Source organism: Mustela lutreola, chromosome 7, assembly GCF_030435805.1.
Source record: "Mustela lutreola isolate mMusLut2 chromosome 7, mMusLut2.pri, whole genome shotgun sequence".
Classification (NCBI taxonomy): Eukaryota; Metazoa; Chordata; class Mammalia; order Carnivora; family Mustelidae; genus Mustela; species Mustela lutreola.
This window is the reverse complement of record NC_081296.1, coordinates 21,078,668-21,106,623: the sequence shown is the minus strand read 5'-3', so window position 1 is coordinate 21,106,623 and position 27,956 is coordinate 21,078,668. Positions and strand designations below refer to the sequence as shown.

General features: G+C 42.1%; 2 long non-coding RNA genes across 6 annotated transcripts in view; one reads left to right on the top strand and one right to left on the bottom strand.

Annotated features, from left to right (window-relative positions):
• Window positions 1-27,956, bottom strand: part of LOC131835672 (uncharacterized) — a 286,091-nt gene that overhangs the window by 211,646 nt on the left and 46,489 nt on the right. The window lies entirely within an intron of this gene.
• On the top strand, window positions 60-27,149 carry LOC131835669 (uncharacterized). 5 transcript variants are annotated; one of them, XR_009355312.1, is made up of 5 exons: window positions 60-341; window positions 6,420-7,145; window positions 9,229-9,460; window positions 16,667-21,605; window positions 26,563-27,149. It is a non-coding gene; the product is annotated as an uncharacterized LOC131835669 (long non-coding RNA). The 5 variants fall into 5 exon arrangements; XR_009355314.1 differs by lacking the exon at window positions 26,563-27,149 and adding an exon at window positions 7,644-7,740 and having other exon boundaries at window positions 64-341; window positions 16,667-21,244; XR_009355316.1 differs by lacking the exon at window positions 26,563-27,149 and having other exon boundaries at window positions 66-341; window positions 6,420-6,628; window positions 6,743-7,145; window positions 16,667-21,244.

Below are 27,956 nucleotides of genomic sequence, written 5' to 3'. Positions count from 1 at the left end.
AGCAACAATTGAACTTAAGCCACTAAGAAAAATAAACATACAACTTCTTGAAAATGTACAAATAACTAGATGGTTTAAAAAATGTTATCAGAACTGTCTTTACCGCTAACAAGGTCTAAATGAAACTGTCGCCATGGATAATGTTTGTGTCTTGCGTTGTGACTGTCCTGACAAAGGCCTGTCCCGTTGGGGAGTAGATGAAGCTTAACATTCACAGGCCTTGGGAGCCATGGATGGAGAAACTCCGGCTGTCTGCCAAGCAGAACCTGGCAGATCTTTGGCAAGGTGGTTGCCCTGAGACAACTCTTGCCCTGAGACAATCGGGAAGGCTTGGGGAGAAGGTAAGATTTGAACTGAGTCTTAAATGTCCCTCTCCAGAGGTAACAATTTTCCTGCCTCCTTCCTCTTTACCTTCTCTACAGCACCACGTGCTTAGAGGGGTAAAGGTTGGAATCCATGGACGATCATGGCAGATGGGGGGAATATAGGAAAAATCTGCTTGATCTCTGAAAGCCCCGAGTTGAGTGTGGTACAGAACCAGTATTGAGGGGATCCTGAGTCCAATAATGATTTCCTGAAGTGACCTTGTCTTCCTCAGGTGACCTGATTAAGCACAGAGCTCTGGAGGGAGCCTTGAATTTGAATCTCTTCATTGACACCCATTACGTAAAGCCCTGGGGCCACAAAGAGCCTGCTACTCTTTGACAGGCATCTTTCACATTTGTAAAATAAGTATGTGAAAATTGGATTATTGTGAGGCTAGGTGATTTTTAATTATAATAATTATTGTTATCATTTTTTTTTAGCCTGCCCTCAGCCAAGTACATAGCTTAATTAGGTAGTTTTATTTATGTACTAATATTTACTTTGAATCTAGTTTCTTGATGAACTCAGTTAAAATCACAGGAGCCACAGACCTATGTGCTGTGGTATCCTGTTAAATCTAGGACACTTTTTTTGAGTAAGAAATATTTTTTTTTTTTTTTTAATCTCAGGAAACTCTATTACCAGAGTTGAGTTAGAGAATCACTTCAAGGAATATCTGGGGTCATTTTGTTTACAGGAAACGGGTTTAAGGGAATGCTTTTAAGGACATATTTCTTTTCAGTGTGATAGAGCTTCTCAGAGTTTTCCATATTAAGATTTATTCTTTCTAAAAGCATTAATAAGTACAGAATTAAACCATAGGGTAATAATTGAAACGGTTGCTATGAAAAATGTGACATTTTTAAAATCCAAATTCTAATACCTTCCTGTTGTTTTAAAACTCATAATACTTTTGAGTTATAATAATCAAACTGGAATTTTAGTTCTAACCACAAGCAGGAATCATAGTGCACAAAACAAACATTCGTAAAACAGTCTGAGTTAGAGTTAGAGCGGCAAAAATTGTGAAAAAATAAAAATCTCCCTTACTTGGCTGTTTTGACATATTTTCTCCTGCTGATAACACAAATACGAAAGAATTGACTGCATCTATCTGATCTCCCACAGACAATTGGCTAACTTATCAGAATACCTGCTTGCCTTAGATCTATGGATCCCTAGATTGAGCAAACAAAACTTAATCTAAAATAAGAAGAACCAGGAGTGCCTGAGTAGCTCAATCAGTTAAACGTCTGCCTTCGGCTCAGGTCATGGTCCCAGGGAACTCCCGGTGGAACTCCGTGTCCCAGGCTCTCTGCTCAGTAGGGAGTCTGCTACTCCCCTTCCCTCTCCCTGCCTCCCACTCATGCTCTCTGTCCCTATCTCTCTGCCTCTCTCTCAAATAAACAAATAAAATCTTAAAAAACAAAACAAGAAGAACCAGATTATACTTTATGCCTTTTTCCCTTTTAATATCCACGGCTGTTGTTGCAATAATTGTAGTTATTTTCATTGACACCTTGACATGGTTCCGGTAACTGGCCCAGTTCCCTGACTTCAAAGCAGAACACGTGACACAAATGGGGAGGATCATATTCCCCATTCCCTGAAAGCGGAGTGACTGGCACAGAGCGGGGGTGGGGGGGGCATCTGGCCCAAGCGCGACCTGTCAGAATTCTTTCCTGGGATTTGTTTTCCTGCAACTAGCAGAGAATACAGTTCTTCCTTCCTGGGTTGATAAAGACGTGATGTCATGACTCAGGATGTGCAATGAAGGACTAACCTTGCCTACGGAGAGGTTGGATCATTTGCCCCCAGCTCCAAGGAGGTAATCTCTAAAGCCTTGGAGGGTCCTGCCTGATAAGAGTGTCTTTGTTTACCTAGAGGTCTTGAGCCAGGCCAGATATCTGATGCTAACCATGTCATTTTTGGTGGAAGGCCTTGAGCCATGTGGTACCAGTCCTAGTTCTAGACGGACTAGAGACTAAGGTTATTCACATGAGTGACCAGCCTCTTTACGTAGCCAGCTCCTAATAAACTCTGGATGACAAAGTTTGAATGAGCTTTCCTGGTTGACAGTATTTTGTACATGTTACCACAATTATCACTTAGAGTAATATGTTCTTTCTTTTATTATTTTTATTTATTTTATTTTATTTTATTTTATTTCTTTTCAGTGTTCCAAGATCCATTGTTTATGCACCACACCCAGTGCTCCATGCAATACGTGCCCTCCTTAGCACCCACCACCAGACTCACCCAACCCCACCCCCTTCCCCTCCAAAACCCTCAGTTTGTTTCTCAGAGTCCACAGTCTCTCATGGTTCATCTCCCTCTCCGATTTCCCCCAACTCACTTCTCCTCTCCATCTCCCCATGTCCTCCATGTCATTCCTTATGCTCCACAAGTAAGTGAAACTATATGATAATTGACATTCTCTGCTTGAATAATATGTTCTATCCCCACCATTCCACTGCGAGAGAACAATTGGAAGCTTCATGCCTTAGCCTGTGTTGGGTCCTGCCTTATGTGCCTCTTCCTTTTGCTGATTTTAGTCTATAGCCTTTCTCTGTGATAAAAACTATAACCACAAGTATAACAACTTTTCTCTGTCCTGGGAGTCCTCTACTAAGGAATTGTTGAAACTCAGGGTGATCTCGGGGAACCTCTCAGACATTATCCAGGACATCTATGCTCTCCATTACTGGAGAAAGTTCTCCACTACTGGTGAAAGGCTCAGAAAGAGAAGCAGAGATGAGAAACATGAGAGATGAATGGAAGAGGTGAGAATGAGAGAAAATGGTATTGTGCCTCTGGCTCTATTGCTTGAGACCCTTTGAGGTACCTTGTTCATTTAGTTATTTCTTTGACTCTGTGGATTACCTCAGTATATTTCCAGTAATCTGTCTCTCTCTTTCTCACTTTCCTGCAAACAGTGTATACCGCATTCCTGGAAGTTTGTAAGTTACTGTATCATTTTCCAATTTCAGTTATATTTAGCTAAAAATATGTCAATTTCCATCCTTAGAGAAGTGAGTGTGACTAATAGTAAAATCCAAACAAAATAAAGACTTGTAAATATTTTTGGACCTTTCAACAAAGTTACTGAAAAACATACTTATTTCAAGTAAATTAATCTAGAAACGTGGACCTTACTTTGATAGGCCTCTTGAACCCCCCAAGTTATTTCTGAGCTGCTGTTAGAATAAGAGATATGAAAACAGAACTTAGGGGACACCTGAGTGGCTCAGTGGGTTATTCCTCTGCCTTCAGCTCGGGTCATGATCTCAGGGTCCTGGAATCGAGCCCCGCATTGGTTTCTCTGTTCAGCAGGGAACCTGCTTTCCCCCCTCTCTCTGCCTGCTGCTCTGCCTACTTGTGATCTCTCTCCTGTGTCAAATGAATAAGTAAAATCTTAAAAAAGCAAAACAAACCAAAACAGAACTTAGTATAGTCTTCTAGCTTCATACTTTCTGTGAGAATCTTCTAATATATAATTTTCTGCATTTTGAGCTCTCTGTATTGCTTTTGTGAAACAAGTGATAGAGTTTCAGCTCTCTAGGGATCAAAGCTAAACGCTAGTGATGATGCTCAAAAGAGACTATTCTAAATCCAAAGAGACTGTTTTTATAGAAAATGTTACATTCTTCTACTACTAAATTTCAAATATTAGCCCACAGAAGAGCAATTAGCAAGTATGTCATCTATAAAAAGTATGAACATTTAGACATTTGTATTGTTACTATTTATCATTCTGTTGATGGAGAATGGACCACATTCATTTCATGCCTGATATCAGTCCAGGAATGATAATTGAATTTCCACAAGTATTATCAGAATTCCTTGAGCTTTTTGGAACCAAAAGGAACTTTCTTAATTTGATAAATCTTTGTACAAACACTTAAAAATCACGTTTGAGGTAAAAGTATCATGAATATTCCCTTCAAAGTGCAGAAAAGGACAGACAATGAGGTTCCCTATTACTATCTCTAGGTCCTAGATATAACATTATATAAGTAAAAGAAATATGAACCATATTATTAGAATGAAATAATGAGCAGGATTATAGACAGTTTCTTTTCTTTTCTTTGTTTCTTTTTTTTGATAGTGTAAAAGAATTTTGGAAATTTGACTGACACAAGGTCAAAATTTAAATATCAATACATGCAATTAATTGTGTGGTTAAATACCAGCCTAACTGATCAGAAAATGTAATCTTTCAAGGATTCCATGCCCAATACCCACCAGGTATTGAAGAATAAATCTAAGAAAAGAAATAGATGATCTGAATGGAGATTATGGTACAACAGTATTGAAAAGACACAAAAAAAGGGGTTATATAAATGGAGATACAGTACATAGATGAGAAGACTTATTTTCCTAAAGAGATCAATTATCCCAAAACTAATCTAAATTTTTCATTAAAATCTCAACTTTTTCTTTCTTTTTTTTTTTTTTTTTTTCCTTTTTCCCACAGAGCTAGTGAGTTCATATGGAACTAGTTCATGCATCTTAAAGAGTCAGGGCCCAAAATAGTTCAGGTGCTTTTGAAGAGAAAGAATAATAAGCAGCACACACCCATTTAAGGATGCAATTATTTTAAGGCTATCATCCTCAAAACGCTATTCTAGTGGTAGGCTAGAGATGCCTGAAACAGACCCACATAGACATAGGGAGGGGATAAGAGGTGGTCTTACACACCAGTGGGGAGAGAACACGCTTGCTTTTGAAAGGAAACAGATATAGATATACAAAAATAAACATCAGATCTTAAAATCAGGAAACAAAGCTTTAAAATTCTTTTTCTTTTAAAGATTTTATTTATTTAACAGTGGGAGAGAGAGAGTACAAGCAGGGGGAGTGGCACAGAGAGGGAGAAGCAGGCTTCCTGCTGAGCAGGGAGCCGATGACAGACTTGATCCCAGGACCCTGGGATCATGGACTGAGCCAAAGGCAGATGCTTGAGTGACTGAGCCCCCTGGGGGCCCTGAAATTCTTAGACAGAAATGAAAGAGAATATATTTACGATGTCATGAGAGGAAATAATTTTTTAAATATGAAAAGTGTAAACCTGAAAAAGATGAATGAATTTGATTAAACTAAAATTATTCTGTGAAAACTCTTCTCTTTGTTTACAGACATCCCATAATATTTTTAACACCTACATTCTAAGATTATAGATTTTAATACTTCTCATTCCTATTAAGGACATATTAAAAAAGTCTTCAAAATTAATCAAAGATAAGTAGGCCTTGGAAAAATGAGCAAAGGATATGAACATCAATCTGAATCAGGAAATCTGAATCAACAAGAAATATCTGGAAAAAATGAACCTCTTTCCCTTGCTCTGTGATGATGGGGATGCAGATTAAAATACAATGACAGGGGTGCTGGGGTGGTTGAATCCTTAGGCATCTGTCTTTGGCTGGGGTCATGATCCCAGGGTCATGGGATCGAGCCCCGCATCAGGCTCCCTGCTTGGCTGATGCGGGGGGGTTCCCTCTCTCACTGTGTCTCTCTCTGTTAAGTAAATAAAGTAAATAATATCTTAAATAAAAATGACAAAGACATTGTTTCAAGCTCAACAGATTGCCAAAAAAAAAAAAAAAAAAAAAAGATAGAGAAAATGTGAGGAAAGGGGAGTTTTCATATACTATTGCAGGGGCTGTAGATTAGAACAATCACTGTGGAGACTAATTTTATAATATGTATTGAAGCAGCAGAATCTCATTCACTATGACCAGCAATTCCACGTCCTGGTGTATTACATTACAGAAAATGATACCCTGTACCTCATAGCTTATGACATCGAATGATAACTGGAAACAACCTGAACGTCAGTTAACAGACAAATTCATGAACACAGTTTATTCCTACAAGGAATACTATATAGCAGTTAAGATTAATGAAGTTAAAAAAAAAAGTAAAAAAAAAAAAAAGCTTAATGAAGGAGCTATCCCAGTAGTTCATTCATTGACAATCTCCTCCATTCTTCCACCAATGGCCTCCTTCTGTGGGGATTTTTATTCTTACTTATGCTTCCCTCTCTCTAGAACATTCTTTTCCCACAGATACTCTTCTGTGTCATTCCTGTGCTTTACCTGGCTTTCTGCACTCAAGATCTTATCTCCTTGGAAAGACCCTGGAGTGGACACAGTATAAACCATCCCATCTCCTTGACCTGGACAATCCTTTGACCTCCTGTATTTGCCCCCTGGTGGCTTCTGTTTTGCCCTATAAAGACAGATTCTGTTTCTGGGAGGTGGGTAAGTATTTGTTGAAGCAATACGTAGATATCGGCATACATTTAGATGTTTACGGGCCCCGTCACGAGATTTAAGGGCTCCCTCACATTCCTGTTTTCCTGTGGAAACAGACTGGGCCGATCTACCTTCCTACTGCAAACCCTCTCCTAGAACTACGGGATGAGCAGAAACATGAGGGACAAGAGGCAACATGTGAAACCCTCCAGCCTCCTCGCCCCCTTGCATGTTTGCTTTCCTGGGACCTTCCACGAGGTGCTCTGCACGTAGACAAGGGACCCATCCAGGAATAAGACGGTGTCCAGTGGAGCAGAGCTGGCTGTGTCCTCTGAGAACGCAAGGAAGCATGAGCAAGAGAAAAACGTCTGGGCTCAGATCCCAGTGAACTCATCTGCTTCTCCTTGAACTTTTTGCAATATCATCTATGCTGGAAATGATCATTTAAAGCCACAGCCTAGCATAATGTTTACATCCTGAGGGTTGGAACTGGAGTCATTAAGTCTTTCAAACAACAAGGTAATGTTCAGCTACTGCTCCTGGAGGAGGGGGCGTCATTTAGCACACTGCAGGGTGCTGATGCGAGCTGGCATCCTGGGAACCTGAAAGCCTTGTTACCTCTCTTTGACCTAGGGTTCACCTTGTCTTCTGTGGAGTAGCCTGGGAATGTGATCTCCTCGTTTTCTTAAGTTACATAGCTAAGTGTGCTTTGAATTACTTGTGTTAGTGGAAAGATAAGGTAGACCCGGGTACGGGTTGTAGCCATATTATTTCCTAGCCACCTTACCTTGGGCAAGCTGTTTCTTGATCGTCCTTCCCTTTCGTCACCTGAGTGATGGAGTTATAAAACATCTCCTACCTCTGGGTTTTGGGGGTTGATGCATTGAAATTGTAGATGTAAGGCACAATGCTGGTCCAACTCGGACAGGCAAAAAAAAAAAAAATCATACTTTATGGCATAGCTTGCGTCCTATCTCTCTCTGTGGACATATTAATTCTCCTTTGTACAAATCCCAGGTGATTACATTGAAATGAATATTCTCTTCCACAAGCCCAGAGCTGCGAGGATTTTGTTTTTCCCCAGTTGGCTGAATGAGGTAGAGGGCAAAGAGAAGTAAGTAATGTTAATAAGCGGTACCACTCATATCTTCATGGCGATCTCCTTGTAACCAGATAACTTCCTTCTAGCTGCATGTGTGAGCTGAATTTACCGAGTCCTCTAGAGAAGAAGGGAGATCGAAATGAGATGGGAAGAAAGCCTGTCTCTAGATATTGAATATCCTGGCCTAGGAGAGACTTAAACAAAAATTAAAAACGTTAGTCTTCTTCCTTTTTTTTTTTTTTTAAAGATTTTATTTATTTATTTGACAGACAGCGATCCCTAGTAGGGCAGAGAGGCAGGCAGAGAGCGAGGAGGAAGCAAGCTCCCCACTGACCAGAGAGTCCGATGCAGGACTCGATCTCAGGATCCTGAGATCGTGACCTGAGCCAAAAGCAGAAGCTTTAACCAACTGAGCCACCCAGGTGCCCCAGAAAAGCATAAGTCTTCATTTTGAGGGATTGTACCATAGCTGATATTCCGAGTCACACTGAAAGACCTCCATTAAACATCAACCAGTTTAGAAAATCCATTATTCGACGTGATTGCCTAACAACTAAATGAAAGAAAGCAGATGAAGATCACTTTATTTTGATGAAGACACCCACACTAATTAAAGATTAATTCAAAGTAAGGAGGAGTGAGTCTTAACCCCCTTCCCTATTCTTCAGAGCCTCTGTGAATGCCTACGAATTAAGCAATTTTAACAACACACTGATTTTTAAAACATTCTCGATGGGTACTTGGGTAGAGCTATAGCATGGTAAACAGGTTGGTTCACTTGTTTAATGCCCCATCTACTCCTGGTGACTTCCTTCTCTTGTTCTTCTTACAACTTGCTCTACTCCATTTTCATCATATGTGCAGGATGCCCTCCTCTATCTTCAGCCAATTCATGTTGAAACTGAACCTTTTCAAGGTGGTTTTGTTAATCATCATTCCTGAACATACCTCTTCTAACCTTTATATAATCTTGGGCTAGAACACTGATTCTCTAGCAAAATAACTGGGGGTTATTTTGCTCCCCACCCAGGGGACATTTGGGAATATCTGAGGCCAGTTTTGGCTGTCCCAACTGGGTGAGAGCCATGCTAATGACATCGATTGGAAGAGGCCAAGGAACACACTGCAAAGCACAGGACTGCCCCCCACAACAAAGACTTAGCCAGCTTAAAATGTGAAAAGCCTGGAGGTTGAGAAACTCTAGGGTTACTACAAGCTTTTTCCATTAAAGCTGGACATTTTTGGGAGTGAAAGATGGTGCATTTACCAATGATGCTTGGATATCTGGTACGACCTGGGACTTAGTGTTGCCGGTATATGGGATCTCTGGTCCCCTATCTTGAATTTGTTTTCTTTTGGATTGATGAGGCATTGTTTGGAAGTATTGTTTTAATTTGCTTTCTTGACTTGCTGTTAGACCTTTTTTACCAGTTCGACTCTTAGCTACCCAAAGACAGGAGTAGGAGGTTCAACCTCTGTATCTTTCCTTTCTCCTTCTAGGACTTTCTCCAGAATACCTACTTGATAAACCTTCTTGACTGACTGTGCCTATTTGTAATCTCTGCTCACAACTGGGTCCTTGACAAAACCTACTATAAACTTCTCAACCATCAATTATACATAAAAAATGTGGGTGAAATGATGGAGAAGAATTCAACAAATAGCATTGCTCATAATGGAGAGAAGATTCTACCTTCTACAATATGTAATTTGATGAAATATGCTAAGCAAGGTACAATCCCTATAATTGGTACTCATTTAAATTACTCATGTTTACTGTAAATGTTTTCATTGTAAAAAATGTGCTTCTATTGCGTTAGATAAAATTTTATTATTGAAAACATGGTTAAACAATTAAAATGAACAAAGATATATGAAGTTCCCCAAATCTTGATCGGGATCGAGTAGATACATAATGACTATTAGTTCTGTTTGCCTCCCATTACAGATAACACCTAATTTTAGGCCATCTAAATTGTCTTATAAGTTTTTAAATTATCGATTCTAGGGGATTTTTGAAGTTACCGAGATGGTTAAAATTGGTTGGCATAGGGACAACTGGGTAGCTCAGTCAGTTAAGCATCTGCCTTCAGCTCAGGTCATGATCTTGGGGTTCTGGGATTGAGCTCCTGCATTGGGCTCCCTGCTCAGTTGCTTGTCCCTCTCCTTCTGCCTTCCCCTACCCCCACGTGTGCACATGCACTCTCTCTTTCTCTCAAAAAAAAAAAAAAAAAAAAAAAAAAGATAAAATCTTTTTTAAAGTGATTGGTATGATGTTTGTGGGGTTCTGTAACAAAGCATCACAGACTGGGTGGCTTAAAAGACAGAAAGTTAGAGTCTCACAGCTCTGGAGGCTGGAAGTCCAAAATCAAGGTGTTGGCAGCTCTTGCTCCTTGGGAGGGCCATGAGGAAGACTCTGTCTCAGGCTCCTCTCTGTGGCCATTGGAAGACATCTTCTTCCCTCTATATGTATCTCTGTGTCTGATTTCCCTTCTGTATAAGGACATCAGTCATATTAGATTAGGGCCCCTATCCTGAAGAACTCATTTTAACTGATTATCTCTGTAAAGACCCTGTCCCCAAATAAGGTCCTTTTTTCAGATGTACCTCAACATATTCATTTAGGGGGTACACTTCTACCCATCACAGCTGATAAAGAAATGCCAATAAAAAGATTAGGGGTTACATTTAAATTTTATACAAAGAATAATTTTATAGTACCTTACTATAAAGAGAAAATTGTGGAGTCCCTACAGGCTGGAAATATGAGTGATAAACTTCAAGTTGTTGTGGGCCACCGGAAAATACATAATAGCAGTTTATCCTTTAAGATACTGAAAAGAACTTTCCTGAGGAAATCACATAGATAAAAATGTGAACACCTTTCTTCTGAGCATCTCAAAATACTTAGCCTGTCTTCTATCTTTTTTTTTTTACCTCTCAAAATCTCTTGGGTGGGATGTGGGACATCCCACAGGTGAGAAAACTGAGGTGAATGGAAATTAAATCATTTAGTTTCACATTATCTTCCCTTTCTAAACGCAGAAGTAAATTTGTTCTCTGCATTTGCCTTATTGGAGGTATGTCTGCTCGACTAGTTAGAGCATGAAAAAGATTATGGGATTCCAGGACTGTTGATCTTTAAATGGATTGTATTCATGAAGTAATCAGGGTGGGGGCGGTCTGGAGGGCAGCCCAGGGATCTACCAGGATGGGATCTGAGCCAGGTGAGGGTTGTGGCATTCTCTGAGCGGGGATAGCCCCTGTCTGCCCATTACATCAGGCCAGGAAGAGAAAATTTAAAGATATATGCCTACCTTTATACAAACTTATGTCTATTATATAAGACATATATATGCATTATATATATGTAATATTTAAATTTCTCTTCCTAGCCTGATGTAGATACATACGGTATGTTCTAGGACTGTATTGTGTAGATATATTATAAAATGTGTATAATATTTTGTATCCCTCTGTCTGACAAGAATAGTGGACAGGGACCTGCCCCTCCCAACCCCCCTGCCCCACTCTCATCCTACCACTGCGCTTGCTAGTGGACTTGAGGCAAGCGCCTTTGCTTCCGGGACACCTGTTTTCTCAGCTGTAAGATCAGAATATCAGCTTGCATGCCCGGCCAGGTCTCCTACAACATCACAATCTGAAGCGGGAGGGAGATTGTCCCAAGTATTAAAAGCAATTCTCCCGCGGTCAACCCACGTGCTGAATGGACCCTCAAAGCCTAGTAATTGGGTAACCTCGTCCCAGCCCTGTCGCTTACCAAGTCTGGTTGGGGGTGGGGACGCCTGAGTATTTCCGGAACAAAATGAAGAGTTCTCCAAGACGCCTAGCGCTGACCTCCTGGCCTTGCCCACCAGCCGCCCCTCCTCCCCTCCTGGTATCCCTTTCCCCTACCCCCATCCTGGGACGCTCACCAGCCCCGCGGAGTGCCGGCCGCTGCGGCCGCGGGGTGGACGCTGTGAACTCTCCAGATCGGAGAGGGAAAACCTCGGCGCCCAGGGTTTGCCTTTTCCCGACAGTTTCAGCGACTCTCAAATGCAGGGGAGTTAGAATGCGCGGGGTCCAGGACTGGGTTATCTACACAGAGGCCCCTTGATCGGCCGGCCTCACTCCCTTACCGCGGGGCGGCCTCCGCAAGTTATCAGAGTGTCGTTAACGGGGGCAGCTGCTGGTAAACAAGGCGGATGTCGACACCAGCGCCGCAGTCCGCAGGAATTTAACTTTAATCTGTCCCTTTGCTTAAAGGAGCACCCCTCTCCTTCTCTGGGTTGCGGGCATCATTAATTCATCTCCGTCAACGTTCCGATGGAAGGCTGGCATTGACTCGGGGAAACCCGCTGGGATCGGGAATTAATAAGGTGCTAGGGACGTTCACCTTAGGTCAATTCGAGGGGACACGGAGAGAAAGAGAAGTTGCTCCGGAGTTCCCCGGCTTAGCTGGAAACCGATCCTACATATTTATAAAGGTGAAACTGGAGGGCTGCCAAGCGCCTGCATTGAAGTGATTAACAAATGTTTCTCTTTAAGTGGACACCTCTTGTTCTAAATATATTTGACAAGAATGCAAAGAGTCATCTGGAGGGCACCGAGGGCACCGCTCGGGCCTTCTCTGGCGCGGCCGGCGGGGATCGCAGGCCCGGCCCGGCCCGCGCCGCTCCCCGCTCGGTGCCAGCCGAGTTCACGTCGCCGGTGGGCAGGCTGCCAGCGCCGGCGGCTCCCCGCTGTTTAACGACAATGGATTTACTGCTTCTCTGCATATTGGTGTTATTTTGTATAAACAAGGTTAACAGTCCTTTTAAATTAAATGCACCACCTGGTGACTGAATGGGTGACCTTGCCAGCTCTTTTCACCTGGCTCGGAGAAGCCCAGGATCCCGCTCGCATTTCTACCTGTAGCTCGGGATTGGAATCGCCCTCCCTTCTTATTTAAAGAGGGGGAGCTGTCCTCCCCCTCGCGCTCTGACCCTGCCGCGGGCGACCCGCACGCCGGGAGGTACAGGTGCGCGCGGCAGGTGAGCCCCGCGCGACCATCTTGCGCGAGGCGCAGGTCGGCTGCAGGCGGTGCCGGGGGTCTGCGCGGCGGCCGCCCGCCGGGGAGATCCGGGACCGCCCGGGTCGGGCGGTCGGGGTCCCAGGAGAGTGACAGCCGGCCCTGTGGGCCCTGCCAAGGCTGCCTTCAAAATAAAGATCTCCAGAGGGGGCAACACCGTGAAAAAGGTTCTTTGTGTTTCACTCTAGCGTGGTATTGATCTAATATAGGCCTCGGCACTTTCCCCACCCTCCAGGAATTTGAACACCTGGAAAAATTCTCCCGGCTTTACATGTGAGGAAATTTAATGGTGTAAACAAACTCAGCAGGAAGCCCCCTTTGATATGGGAAGGCGGTGGTGCCTAGCTGAACGGCTTGAAAGACTTTGCCTGGGAACGTCCACTGTGATGTTGAAGGGTGGCTCGGAGCTGTGTAGGAAAATGCAGACAGGGAGCACCGCTTTAGATACATCTAGAAACTTCGTCCAGAAATTTTCAAGCCGGAGACACTTTCGTTACTCATTGAATGAAAGGCACCACCTCACTTCCTCCTTATCATTTGCCAACCCTCCTGCCCCCCCCCCCATCCCCAAATAGGGCCGAAATTACTCGGAAGTAATTGCCTTCCATTTTAGCCTAAATTCTAGACCGGTCCGGCAGCCCCATTGCTATGCAAAGAAGGAAATCAGATACAGAGAGGTGAGGTGACTTCCCCAGGTTCACCTGATCCAGAAGCCAGGCCCCAGGTCTGCAAGTCCAAGGCAGTTTTTGCTGTTCCCACGGAGTCCCTGCTCTGCCTACCCAGAGTGTGCAGTGTGAGCCAGAGCCCTTGGAAATTTGTTTTTGTTCTTAGCGCCATAAAAGTCACTGGTTACATAGCTTCTGCATAAGTTCTTAGAAGTCCAAATTCCAATAATGGAAATGTCTAATTAGGCAGAGTAAAGTAATTCCAGTACCTGATATAATTTTCATTGCTAGAATTCTAACATTTTATATACGTTTTATTAAAAAGAATACAGATTTTTAATACATTTTAGTGAGTGAGATATAATGTGTCCCCTCTTCCAAAACTTCCCTAAAGAGTACATTAAATGTGTGCGTGGTGGGGGATAGGGGATTAATATTAAGAATATTAATTTTTATTATATTATTGTACATGAATAAAATCCATTGTCCATAGTCACAAAGAGTATTTCTCAGTAAGTCTGTTTCTAGTGGCATGAAACATTTAGTGTGGGCATACAGGGTGCTAGGTTTTGGGGGTCCAGAAATGAACAAGGCACCATCGGGAGCTAGATTGGTTATGGAAAGTCGGAGGGATTCAGTGTATGTATAAGAAATCTCTTTGGGTAGGGTATGGGGTCCCAGAGCTGAAAGCTCCTAACTCTGGGCACCCGAGCAAACTTCACAGAGCTAGAAGTGCTCTACCCTAGGCAATTTCATGTGTGTTATTGTGAAACAAGTCGGAATAGGAAGATATTTACCTTAGGGATTACCTATCGTGATTACTGTTTGCCAGGCCTTCTCCTTGATACTCGGCCTAATCCTCCTAACACCCCAGGAACTCCACTTTACATGGGGGGAAAGTGAGCTGTGGAGAAATTCAGTCATTTGGCCAATGTTTCACAACAGAGAAATGCAGACCCAAGCATGAGTCCATGCTCTTACGCTGCCCCTGGATGATTCCATGGGCGTTGTATGCACATAGCTGTGTATTACTTTCTTCCTTTCAAACAATCTATTTTCCAGGAACTAGTTATCACAATGGAACACATAACTTAAAAGTTACTCATTGCCAGACACTACTGTGAACTTTTTATACAAGCCTCTCATTATCTTCTCGCCCCCAAGTCCTGTAAAGTAAGTATTTTCTCACTTTGCAGTTAAGGAGACTGGGCAGTTTATCATCATCATGGTCAGCAGCAACATTTATGTCTTCCTCATCACATTCAATAAACTTATCGGGGGGTGCCTGGGTGGCTCAGTGGGTTAAAGCCTCTGCCTTCTGCTCAGGTCATGATCCCAGAGTCCTGGGATAGAGCCTTTGCTCAGCAGGGAGCCTGCTTCCTCCTCTCTCTCTCTGCCTGCCTCTCTGCCTACTTGTGATCTCTCTGTCAAATAAATAAATAAAATCTTAAAAAAATATATATATATAAATAAACTTACACAACTAAATCCACAGAGTATTTAGAATTATTGGATTTTGGGGGACAGGAAAAAACCCTTGACTATTCTTCTCCACTGTAAGACCAAATTCCCAGGCTTTTCACCTAGAAGTATAAGGCACGGAGACTGTCATGGTAAACACCCAGGAAACAAGACAGGTCCATGAAGACACGGGCGTCTTTACAGTAGAAGGGGGCTTTGCAGAGATATTAGAGCAAAAATCACAAGAGAGAATGACAGTTGAGAACTGGGGTTGTCAGGAATATAAGAGGTAATTTCTAGTTAATCCTAATGTAGCCCTTCTTTAGGGCAAATAGATTTCTGTTACATTGTAGAAGCTGCTCTCAGAATATGAAGCTAATTACTTCATGATAAAGTGTTTTTTCATAGATTACTCACCACGGTGACCTCCATCCTCCACATTGTTCCACTGATACAAACATGGCCCTCTTACTCCCCTCACCCCCACCCCCTAGCAAATCTACCTTGAGTCAGAAGAGTTTATCACTTCTCTGAGTGTCAGACCACGTCAGGAAATGAAGTGTTGCCTGGTTAGTGTTTGGTTTTGTTTCAGTCCATATAAGGCAGCTCTACTGATTTTTCCAATCACAAAAAAATATTATATATTAATAAGGAAAATTGGGAGAACCATAAAGAACAAAAGAGAAACTCATTGAAAATTCTATGGCTGAAAATACTTTGGCATTTTTCTCTTCCGGCCTTATTTCACATGAAATCTGTGAGGAAAAAGTAGGACCACTGTCATGTGTTTTGTTGATGCTACTTTTTTACTTCGTAAACAAGTTTCAGTATCAAATATTCTTCAAAATTTGTATTTTCAATGATTATATAACATTCATTGTAAGAATTTATTATAATTTTCATAATACGGGTTAATAATTCCTCCTTTTCTGAGTATGTAGGTTATTTCTAATCGTTGCTCTTAGAAATAATCTTCTGCATATATTTTGGCTGCCTATATAATTTTCCCTGGCTTGCATGGATTGCTTAGAAATGAAGCTATTGGATCAAAAATCGTGCACTTTTGCTGTGCCTCAGGAATGTGAACATGCCTGACACACAAGTGACTTTGGGGGGATAGGATAAGATTCAGAAGTTGAAGGGTACACAAATTTTAATGCTATATTTGGTAACTTCTGCAAAAAAATTAAAAACGTGTGTGTGTGTGTGTGTGTGTGCATATTTTTCCTAAACTTGAAAATTGTGCTGGACTGCCTTCTGTATTCCAATCTGAGACTTCCTTTGTATCATATGTTGCTTCCTTTAAGGTTGGATTTCTGCCTTTTGGATGTTAACAAGGGGAAAAAAGAAAACATAGTGGAGACACTAGAGCTTACCATAACTCACCATAGTTTGGAATTACTGTAAGGGAATTTAGAAATTCTAGTTTGTCAAGTATCTCGTCCCTTTTGTTTTTTTCAAGAACACAGGCTTGTGTTCTTATTTTTCAGGAACAGCAGAAGGTTGCTATTAAAAGCCAACAAGCACACACACGCACACAAACAAACAAACCAAAAAAACAACTTCCACCAGAATTTATAAACTCTGGAGGAGTAAGCTATTAAGTAGTACATTATGGCCCCAAAGAGACATTATGAATTTCTAAGGCATCTAACTTTGTCTTGTTTCATGGCTAAATGAATTTGCAGTGCAACTTTAAATGGAAGTTATGTTTGACCGTGTTCTATATGACTTCTTTCAGGTTGGGAGAAAATAGAACCATTATTTGTTGTCCGAGCTCCTGGATCACACGCTACCACTTGCTTATCTCACTGGGCTCAAGCTTTTCCTGTGGCATGCCCCCCTGTTCATCTACCTATCTGCCTCGCCCATGGTTTGCTGAATGCTCCCGGTGAGCCTGGTATCCTGAAGGACCTTCGTATCCGCTGTGGTTGGGTTCTCTCAGCTTTCTGCTTGGCCTTGGTCAAAGCCACGGTACACTCCAACTCTTCAGCTCTGGCCCGAATGCCTTGAGCTTGAATACAAATAACCTTGGAGTGGGAAGCTTTTCTACTCAACTACGGACATAGCTGAACAGATTTTGCTTTAGTGAAATGAAGTGGAGCCTGAATTTATCTGGAAATGTGTGGAATCAGCAGAGAGCAGTAAACACAAGTCTAGGGAAGTGGGAAACCATTGTGAACGATTTCGTGTTTTTCACTCCCAGCGGGCATTTGGGCATTATTGTAAAGAACCATGTTTTCAAACCTGCCAATAACAGAACAGATCTTTATTCATTGTGGATGAGGCTTCCACTGGGAGAGTTGAAACTCTCGTTCCTTTTTCACCAACTAGAGAAGCTCTTCAGAGTTCCAAGCTTCTGTTTTCTGACTTCCACGCCATAAAGGGAGATGTTAGATATATTTCCCATAGAATAACCTCAGGGCTTTCTGGGGGAAGTTGGACAGTTTCTATGGTGGCATAGAACGACAGTTCACCAGAGAAACAATCCCAAGGAAAGGGCAAATATATGCTTTCTGTCCATTTGTCTTTCCTCTGTGTGTATTGTTGCAAACAATAGAATCCACTCAAGTAAGTTTAGGCAGAAAAGGGATTTAATAAGGGAAATGGGTAGCTCGTAGAATCACTGTGGTGGGGGGCGGATTGCTGTAGAAACAGATTTGAGGCTAAGTTTCCAGAAACATGTCCCACATCAAATCACAAAACCACAGTATGAGTAGACATTTGTCATTGCCCCTTCACGAACTGTAGACTTCCAAACTTTTGCAGCTCTGCTGGGGCCTCCGGTGATGGATGCTAATCTTGCAGTGGGAACTCAGTGTTGCAACCCAAGACTGGAAGCTTATGTTGCCACATGAACCCAGAAAATGGAAACTCCACCAGGACTTCGAACCAAATGCCCCAGCCATGTGTCTCATGGAGGCAGCACCATGGGAGATACAAGGGGAGCTGGGGATTCCCGTGCTGATTTCAATCCTGGGGTTTGGGGGCATCGCTGTATATATCCTCTGGGTTTGTGTTCCAACATTCACATTTATTAAGCAGGACAACGTCTTCCAAATTCTAGACAGGAGCCTGCAGCCTAGCAAAGTGGTTGACTGTCTGGGCCTCAGAATCAGTCAGACATAGGTTCGAATTTAGGCCCAACCTGCTGTTCTCATAGTGACGTAATAAGAAGTCACTTCCCTCTCTTCCTTTCTCCTCTGTGCGTCAACTTCCTTATCTGCAAAAGACACTGACTACCATGTATCTTAGAGGCATGTGATAAAAGTTTAAATGAACATCTACATCAAACCCTTTGTACAGGTTTTTTCTTTTTTTTTTAAAGGTTTTATTTATTTGACAGAGATCACAAGCAAGCAGAGAGGCAGGCAGCAAGAGAATAGGATGCAGGCTCTCTGCTGAGAGATCCCAGGACCCTGGGATCATGACCCAAGCTGAAGGCAGAGGCTTTTTTTTTATTTTTTAAAAGATTTTTATTCATCTATTTGACAGACGGAAATCACAAGTAGTCAGAGTGGTAGGCAAAGAGAGAGAGGGGAAAGCAGGGTCCCTGCTGAGCAGAGAGCCCGATGCGGGGCTCGATCCCAGGACCCTGGGATCATGACCTGAGCCGAAGGCAGAGGCTTTAACCCACTGAGCCACCCAGGCGCCCCTGAATAGTTTTTTATAACGCCGTGAACATTCACAATCTAGTGGTTGTCATTCCAATTACTAGTAAAATATAGGTGTATGGTTTGGGAAGGGGGAGAAACTCTTATTGTCAGAGATCATATATTAATAATAATAATAATAACAACAACAACAATAATCCCACTAGTAACAAACCAGCCTCTTCCCAAGCCACCCAAGTTCATTTTAACATTTCTTGTAAGATATTCCAGTTCATACAAGGAATTATATGGCTGAACAATGGGAAAATGTGAGGTCAGATGCTTCCTCAACTGTTTCCAAAATAAATAGTTACAGGAAGCTCACTCCCCTCTGCCTTAAAGATTGGGAGGGGGGCTCGTGGAGGAGGCTCTGTGACTGTGAGTTCTCTATGGGAGATGTGGGAGCAGATCAATCCGTGGCCAAGTGTTTTAGCCGCACGTTTATTGTGTTTGACAGCGATGACAATGTAGTACGCACTGAATAAAATGACGGATGCACCCCTTCTCTCTCTCACACACACACTGCTTCTATGTTCCCCTTGAACCTTCTGAGTGAAAGCCAGTCATACAAAAAGCATGCAGGGTGGGAGTTGAGATCTGCCGCGACCAAAATTACCCAGGAATTCCAAATTTCCAGAGTCGCAGAGGGGAACCTCACTAGCCAGAGGAGAAAGAATACAAAAGACTGCGTGTTCAGTAGTTAAGAGTCAGATCAAATGGGAAAAGCCTGCCTGGCCACAGAATTACATTTCTTGGTCATCAAGCCTTGTCTCCTTCCCATGGTGTGGGCAGCCGATGGACAAAGAAACAAGAGATATCTACGTTTACTGTAAATTTACATTATACAAGGCAAAACTATTTTTTGATGCTTCTACTCCACTGTTCAAAATCCTACTTAGATGCCATCCCATTCCCCTCGCTGCTGATACCCAGATGTTTCCACTTGCGATTAGGGCAGGCAGCATCCAGATGTTTTGAGGGGGCGGAGGAAGTTCTTTCATTTGTGGCAAATTTGAGAGGTGAAGATTCATTGACTCATGTAATAGTAATCTTCCTACCCCCGGAATTTGGAGCCAGGCTTCTTGCCCGCTTTCCTAGTCCTGTGTGGGGTCATCTCACTGGTATGGGACAGTGGGGGAACCTACAGGGCTGGGATTGTGTGGCTCCCGAAATATCTACCACAGTTTGGATTCGCCCTAGGCAATTCCTTCTGTTCTTTTAAAGGTCATTTTGTAGACAAGGAGGAAACTTCTGGCCACATCACCAGCACAAACTAGCATCCTACGCTGGTTCTCCCGCCATCCTCTCCAAAGATTTGCTCTGGATTCATAGAGCTCTTGTTCTAGAAATCTCCCTGTTCTCAGCTCACAAGAACCACAAATCTTGAACCAAGCACATCTTTTCTGTAGTTTCTGAATCTTTTTTCTGCTTACCCGGGATTCAGTTATATTTCATCTTCTTGCCCCCCTCCCCACGACCCTGCTCCCTGCTGGGCCCTCCTGCCTTGTTCACTCTGTCCCAGCCCTACTGTTCCGTCACTTGGATATACTTTGCACACTCGTGCCTGGATGAGCGGGTGGATGGATGAGGGAGGGTTTGCCTCAGCGGTTCCCTGTGTCCAAAACGTTCTTCCCTGGATGTCCCCAGGGGCCCAGACACATTTCACTGGGGTCTCTGCCCCAGGGTTCCTTTTTTGGAAAAACCTTCCGTTTCCACACTGGGTGAAATATCAGTGCCCACCACCACTTCCTGATTTCCTCTCCCCACCTGACAGGGCAAATAATGGTTTGCTTAATTGATCCTGTCTCTCTTTCCCTACTAGGATCTAAACGCTGTGAGGGCAAGGTAGGTGTCTGTTTTGTTTCTTGCTGCCTATCCATGGCCTAGAACTCTACACCTCATTCAGGTTGGGCCCTTTACTAACAATATTGTTGTTCTGCTTCTGTTTTTATGCAGTTTATGAAAGATTCACTCATCCTCTATAGACATCAGTGGACTCCTATTCTCTTATGCTCACAGTGGTTCTTTTCCTGAAGAATTAGATGAGAAATAGGGGTGCCTGTGTGGTTTAGTTGGTTAAGTATCTTAGTTCATGATCGCAGGGTCCTGGAATCAAGCCCTGCATCAGGCTCCCTGCTCAGCCGGAAGCCTGCTTCTCCCTCTCCCTCTGTCCTTTCCCTGCTTGTGCTTTCAAGCTCTCAAATAAATAAATAACAAAATCCTCAAAAAAAAAAAAAAAAAACAAGAATTAGGTGAGGAATGGAGTGAGCTATTTCCCAAGGTTTTCACAGCAAATATTCAATGGTCAGGAGGCAATTTAAGCACTTTGCTTTTTTGCTGCTGCTTCGGAAAGAGTAAGCACCTCATTAAAAAAAAAAAAAAAAGAATAACAATTCTGTAGGTATAATGCGAAGCGTAGTGACTATAGTTAACAGTATTGTATTACGTATTTGGGGGTTGCTAAGAAAGTAGATCTTTTAAAAGTTTTCAACATGAGAAAAGAAATTGAATTACGTGTAGTGAAGGACGTTAGCGCGACTTACTGTGGTGATCATTTTGAAGTATGAGTCATTATGTTGTACACCTGAAATTAATATAATGTTATATGTCAATTATATCTCAAAAAAAACTGACTAATAGAGAAACTACATCTCTATCATCTGAAATGACTCTTTAATGTCCTTTTTTCAAGAGCTGAGCTTACAAGGAAGCCCGAGAATATTTCTGGCCCTTCACCGACTCCATTCATTGCCCTTCTGGGCCCAGGAGGGCATCAGATGCATGACCTCTACCCTGGGAATTTCTCATTCAAGTGTCTTTTTCCCCTGTAAATATAATCTTATCTTTTCCTGAAATTTAAATTTGCGACAGACTTACATGCCTTTCCTTTTTTTTTTTCCACTTTCTTTTATTGGTCACACTCCGTAAGAATCTTCTGCACTTTGTACTTCATGACTGAACTCTGAGGTTGCTTCCTGGCTGATTCCTCATTGCTCTGCTTCGCTGTGAAGACACCAAAACCTCACCGTAAGATCCCAGTCAATATTTGCAAACCAAGTGAGTCATCGCTGGGGCCTCCATTTTAAAGCACGGAGGGTGAACTTGCTAACTTCCAGCCCTCCATCTCGAGATGGCAAGGCACTGTTTTATTACCATTCAGAATTTCTTAAAAGTTGCTGGGATATGTTTTTGAAGAACATGATTCCTTTTGTGTGGGAAGAAACAATAAAGATAATAGGGCAAATGTATTTCCTAAAATGAACCATTGTGTTTCCATTTTGAAATTCTCTGTCAAAATGGTTTTTGTCTCAACAAGTTACAGCTTTCTGTGTAGGAAAAAAAGAGCAGGGATCTGGCCAAAAACAAAAAACAAAAAACAAAAAACAAAAAAAAGAAAATTGTGCACAGCTCCTTAAAGAAACACAGGAAAACCAAGTATTAGCTATGGATAAACTGACTTATTGACCCAAGTGTTGACCTAAATTCCCTCTGATTATATTAAATCCAAAGGAGGGCATTTAGACCTGCAGTAGGTTCTGCCATCTTTGACACAGAAATACACTGACTCAACATCTTGTTATGCTGGAGATTCACATTTGACAATTGCCCTTCAAGAAGAGAGAAAATCCTAGCAAGTCATTGTCCTTGGTTGAATGATGCCCAGAGAAAAGAAAAAAAAAAATTGAATCTCCTTTTTACTTAAGCAGTTTTAATTCCTCAAGTTAAGCGGAGAAAATAAAGATATGTAATTGGGAGTCCAAGGCCACCCATGGTTTTCTACTGAGCATTACCTTGGCATCTGCACAGAGTTCTTCTGTTCTAGCATTTCAATAGTTCAATGTTCACCTCTTTTTATATTTGGACCTTGACGACACAAATGGAGATACTATGTAGTCTGTTAAAATAGGAGAGATAGTGTGCACGTTTTATTATTCGCCATTTTTAAAAATCTGTATTTTTATGCTATTAATAATTATACAGGGACTTAAAATCTATGGCCTCTTCCACAAAATGGTCTTGAATGATGCCCCCATTTGCTTAATTCTGCTTTTTGTAAATCACTTGCCCTCCCCCCCCACCAAAAAAAAATCTCTGGATGGACTTTCAAAGATGTCTTTTGTAGAAACACTGGGGTCTTGTAATTACTTGAGTACAACTATCCAGTCTGAGAGGATGACCTTTCACCTCCTATCCAAAAAAAGAGCACTCTGGAGAGACGGGTGCTGTAATCTGGGTTTAAGGCTTCTCACCACCATGTTGAGAGCCCGTTTCCTGCACCACACACAAACAGTGGCAAGAAAACCCAGGTTCAACATTCACTTTAGCATTTGCCTGTGTTGCTCTTGAGAAATTCTCCTGCTTACAATGAAGAAAGGGTCTTATCCTAAGCACCACCATCCCTCCCTGCCCCTTGCCGGGTAGGGATGGGAACACATAATAATAACACCTAATAAGCGGTTTGTGGGAAACTGTCCAGAGGGAGACGGGACAGAGGAGATTAGATCTCAAGGAGGTGAGCAAGTTCAAGGGTGGTTCTAGAGTGGCTGTATTGTCTCCCATAATTCATTTGAGCACCAGGAGAAAGGCTGAATCTTGAGTCCTGCCATAGGACACCAAGCGGAATGCTTCCTCACAAATAAGTAGACAAAAAGATTCCAACATCTATCAAAGGGACTTTTAAAGCAATGGATGGAATGACCTTAAAATGCTGGGTTCGCCTTGGGAGACATGTCCTCACACTTGGTTTTGCAAGAGGAATTGAGGAATGGCTGTGCGTGCTATAAAGTAAGACGACCTCTTACATTTTCTTTTTCTCAGGACAGTCAACAGAGAAAAGTTCTTTTTCTTTGGCTTATGATTTCTATCTGTAAAAACTTAAAAAGCACTCTAAAAATCCCCACAGTTCTGTTTGTTTGAGGAAAAGCTTCCTTTAGTTTTTCATGCAAACTGAACTTCCAGTGTGGATTCTCTAAGTTTTAGCTAGTAAATCTCTTCCTTAGCATTGGGCTCATAGATTTATTGGCATTTCCATGTGGAGGCAACAGACAAACTTCAGTTCTGCTTTTCCTCAGAGCATCAGGGTATGGGTTGTAGGAATAACCCATGTTGGCTTTCTCTGTTTCAAAGACAGTGCTTCTAGTGAGGCAGGGGGTCAATGGCTGCAGGTCCCCTGTCTGTGCCAGATTCCTTAGGGACTTTTGATCTATTCTGCATACTGGCTTTCCATAAAGGTCCTCTTTTTCTTTCTTCAAGGTGTGATAATATACCTATAACACCAACTTTACCATTAGTGACATTTAGTGCTATTAGCGATGGTATTGGGTCATCATTGCTAGGAGGATATTTTATTTATTTATTTATTTATTTTAAAAAATTTTTTTAAAAAAATTTTATTTATTTATTTGATGGAGAGAGAGATCACAGGTAGACAGTGAGGCAGGTAGAGAGGGGGAAGCAGGCTCCCCACTGAGCAAAGAACCCCACGCGGGGCTCGATCCCAGGACCCCGAGATCACCACCCGAACTGAAGGTAGAGGCTTTAACCCACTGAGCCACCCAGGTGCCCCTAGGAGAATATTTTAATCACCCCAAAAGGAAACCCCATTCCACTTAAGCAGTGACTTCCTATCACCTTTCAGCCCACAAGTCCTAGCAACAACCACTCATCTGCTTTTTGTCTCTAGGGATTTTTTTTTGGACTCGATTTTTATATTTTATATAAATGAAATTATACAGCATGTAGCCTTTTGTGTCTGGCTTTTTTCATGGAGCATGCTGTTTTTAAGGCTCATTCATGTTGTAGTAACGATTAGAATGTCTTTCTTTGGGGTGCCTGAGTCACTCAATGGGTTAAAGCCTCTGCCTTCGGCTTGGGTCATGATCTCAGGGTCCTCGGATCGAGCCCCATGTTGGGCTCTCTGCTCAGTGGGGAGCCTGCTTCCCCCACTCTCTCTGCCTGTCTCTCTGCCTACTTGTGATCTCTCTCTGTCAAATAAATAAAATAAAAATCTTAAAAAAAAAAAAAAAAGAAGAATGTTTGTCTTTGTTTATGGCCAAATAAGATTCCACTGAACGGATAGGCCTCATGCTGTTTACCCACTCCTCAGTCAATGGACGTTTGGGATGTTTCCACCTTTTGACTATTAGGAACTGTGCCGCTGTGAACATTTGTGTATGTATTTTTGTTTCAACATCTGTTTTCAATTCTTTCAGATATATATTTAGGGGTAGAGTTGGTAGGTCATATGGTAATTCTCTGTATGACTTATGGAGGAACACCCAAACTGCTTTCACGGTGGCTGCCTGCCACAACACGTTCCTGCCAGCAGTGTGTGAAGGTTCCGGTTTCTTCACATCCTGTCAACACTTGTTATTGTCTCCTTTTCTGAAAGCTATCCTCGTATGCGTGTAGTATTGTGTATGGTTGTGATTTACGGTTCTCTAGCTGTTAATGACGTTGAGCATCTTTTCATATGTGTCTTGGCCATTTGTAGACCTGTATAAATGCTTTCTTTTGGAGAAAGTGATTTGTCGTTTCAGAAAAAGACATAGTCAATGACAAGGAAATGTGCTGATTTTTCGAACTCAACCTGGTCACTTGGATAGACTGCCATTGGCCTTGAAACAAATAGTTCCACCTGCTGGCACCTTGCCATGTCTCTTGACTTTTGTAGCTAAGATTTGCGTTCTCTCTTCTTCCCTCTGTCTAATCCTTTAGTACCTCTTCCATCACAAACCTGATCTGTAGCTTTGCTTCTTGTATTTATTCTGACATAGAAGTTAGCAGCATGTGCTCCAGAGTCCAACTGTGAGAGTTAAAATCTCATCAACTCCACTTACAAGCTTTGGGACCTGGAGGGAATTTATTCCCTGTGTCTCAGTTTTCTCTATTTTAGAGTGCGTGTGTACATAGTACCTGCCTTATAGATGTGTTGTATTAAGAAGGGAATGTCTATAAATTACTTTGCCTGGTGTTTTAGATGCTCAATGAGAAGTACTATAAAAACATCACACATCTCTCTCTGCATTCTAGTTTCCTTGGACTGACAATCTCGTAATCCCTTCTAGGTCCCCTGTTGAAGCCTGCATAATATGACTTTCTAGTGTCTTTCAGAAACCTCAGTTAGGACCATCTTTAAAAACATTGGGACTGGGGTGCCCGGGTGGCTCAGTGGGTTAAAGCCTCTGCCTTTGGCTCAGGTCATGATCCCGGGGTCCTGGGATGGAGCCCCGTATCAGGCTCTCTGCTCTGCAGGGAGCCTGCTTCCTCCTCTCTCTCTGCCTTCTTTTCTGCCTACTTGTGATCTCTATCAAATAAATAAATAATTTAAAAAAAAAAACACATTGCGACTGAGAGTTTTGTGGGGGGGGCAGGTGGAGGGGGTGAGCCTGGTGGTGGGTATTACAGAGGGCACATACTTCATGGAGCATATTATATTAAGCACTGGGTGTGGTGCATAAACAACGAGTTTTGGATCACTGAAAAAAAATTAAATAAATAAAAAAAAATTGGGACTCAGTGCACAATACTGAAAATCATGTGAATTAGCCACTTGATTTAGAATCTGTTTATGTTGCAGTTCATTTCTGGGGATATAATATATTTGTTTCTGAGCAGGATACTTAATAACATCATCTACGTTTTACTGAGTGCCAAACATGGGCCAGGCTGTGTGCTATTAGGGGTTCATGTATGTCCCTAATCCTAGTAACGATCCTGAAGATTGATGTCAAAAATACTCTGCCCTATCCACAGGGGACACATTCCAAGATCCCAGGGGATGCCTGAATAATGAAATGGTGAATAGTACCAAAGCTCATATATATTGTATATTTTCCTATACATACATACCTACATACAAATGATAAAGTTCAGAAAGTAAGCACAGTAAGAGATTAACGATAATAACTAATACTCAAAGCGATCGATTAGCACATGATTGTAACAAGAGTTCTGTAAATGTGGTCTTTCTCTCTTAAAATAGCTTGCTAGACTGTACTCACCCTTCCCGTGATGAGGCGAAATGATAAAATCCCTGCGTGGTGAGATGAAGTGAGGTGACAGACAAAAGCATTGTGACACAGCGGTGGGCTACCATTGACCTTCTGACCATACGTCCAAAGGAGGGGCACCTCCTCCTGGATTGCTGTTGACCACGGCTAAGTGAGACCCCTGATAAGGGAAGACTACCGTATCATCTCTTTTTTACAACTGAGCCAAACAGAGGTTCAGCAAGTTAAGTCGCTGGCCCCATGGTCTCAAGAAAAGCTTCATAAATAGCAAGGATAGAATTTAACACCCGGTCCACCTGACCCCAATGGTTTTTTGCTCCTTCCTTGTCACCACTCCTGATGTTAGAGCGAATTGCTAATTTAGGTGCTGCCTGGAATGTTTGTATTTAGGGGAAAACTCTGAAGGTGCCAGCAGCCAGCCATGAACACTGAGAATACGGCATTTGGACAGTAAATCTGAAGTAACCGCACTCCTCTTGTATCCATCCCATTCTCCTTCCTAGTTGTTCTTGCTGCTTCTTTCTACCGGAAGACAGAAGATGAAATGAAATGATAAAACCAGGAGGTAGAAATTGGAAGGATTCGGAAATCATTCTCCAAGAATTAAGAGCCTTACCGGAATAAACCAAACTTGTAGAAGTAGGATTTTGTGTACATTTGTATCTAGTCCCTGGAAAACTACAGTATAAAGCAAAGGTCCTGCAAGTTTGTTAATGAAAAGAAGCATGTTGAGCGGGTGTAGGAATTCACATTTGCAATGCTTAATGTAAAGCCAATTATAATATGAAATTAAGATAAATTCAGCCTTAAGTCATTCAGATAATTAGATAAATAGAATTTATATTTAATAAGGTCTAATTAGCATATTTCTGTATCACAATTTCTAAATAAAAAAATAAAGAAATTTACTATCCACTTTCTCTCCATATGGGCCTGGGGTGATAAAATAAAATAAAATAAAATTTCGTCTCAAGTACAACTCATCTTCTACAAATTCCCAAATAATCATTTCTGTATTCCTTGTTTGACGATATAAACTATGTTAGGCTTGTACCGTTGTGGGCGGCGTGACACAACTGGGCAGTCACCTGGGCCTGAGCTCCGAGGTGAAACCTCCCCCACTTGGCACTGGAATACATTTGCCTTACTATCTTCCCTTTGACCTCTTCTTCCTTTGTTCTGTTTGCCTGTTTACTACAGTTTATGTTCTCTTTGTGTATTGTAGCTATAATTCCTGTTACCTTTTTCTGAGCCTTTAATAGAGTGAAATTAAAAAAACACAATGTAGTAGACACTGTGAGAAGTTCCGTACAGGGTACGTGAGCTCTGGATGTCTTCACTGTGTCAGGTTTCCCGTGGTAGTTAA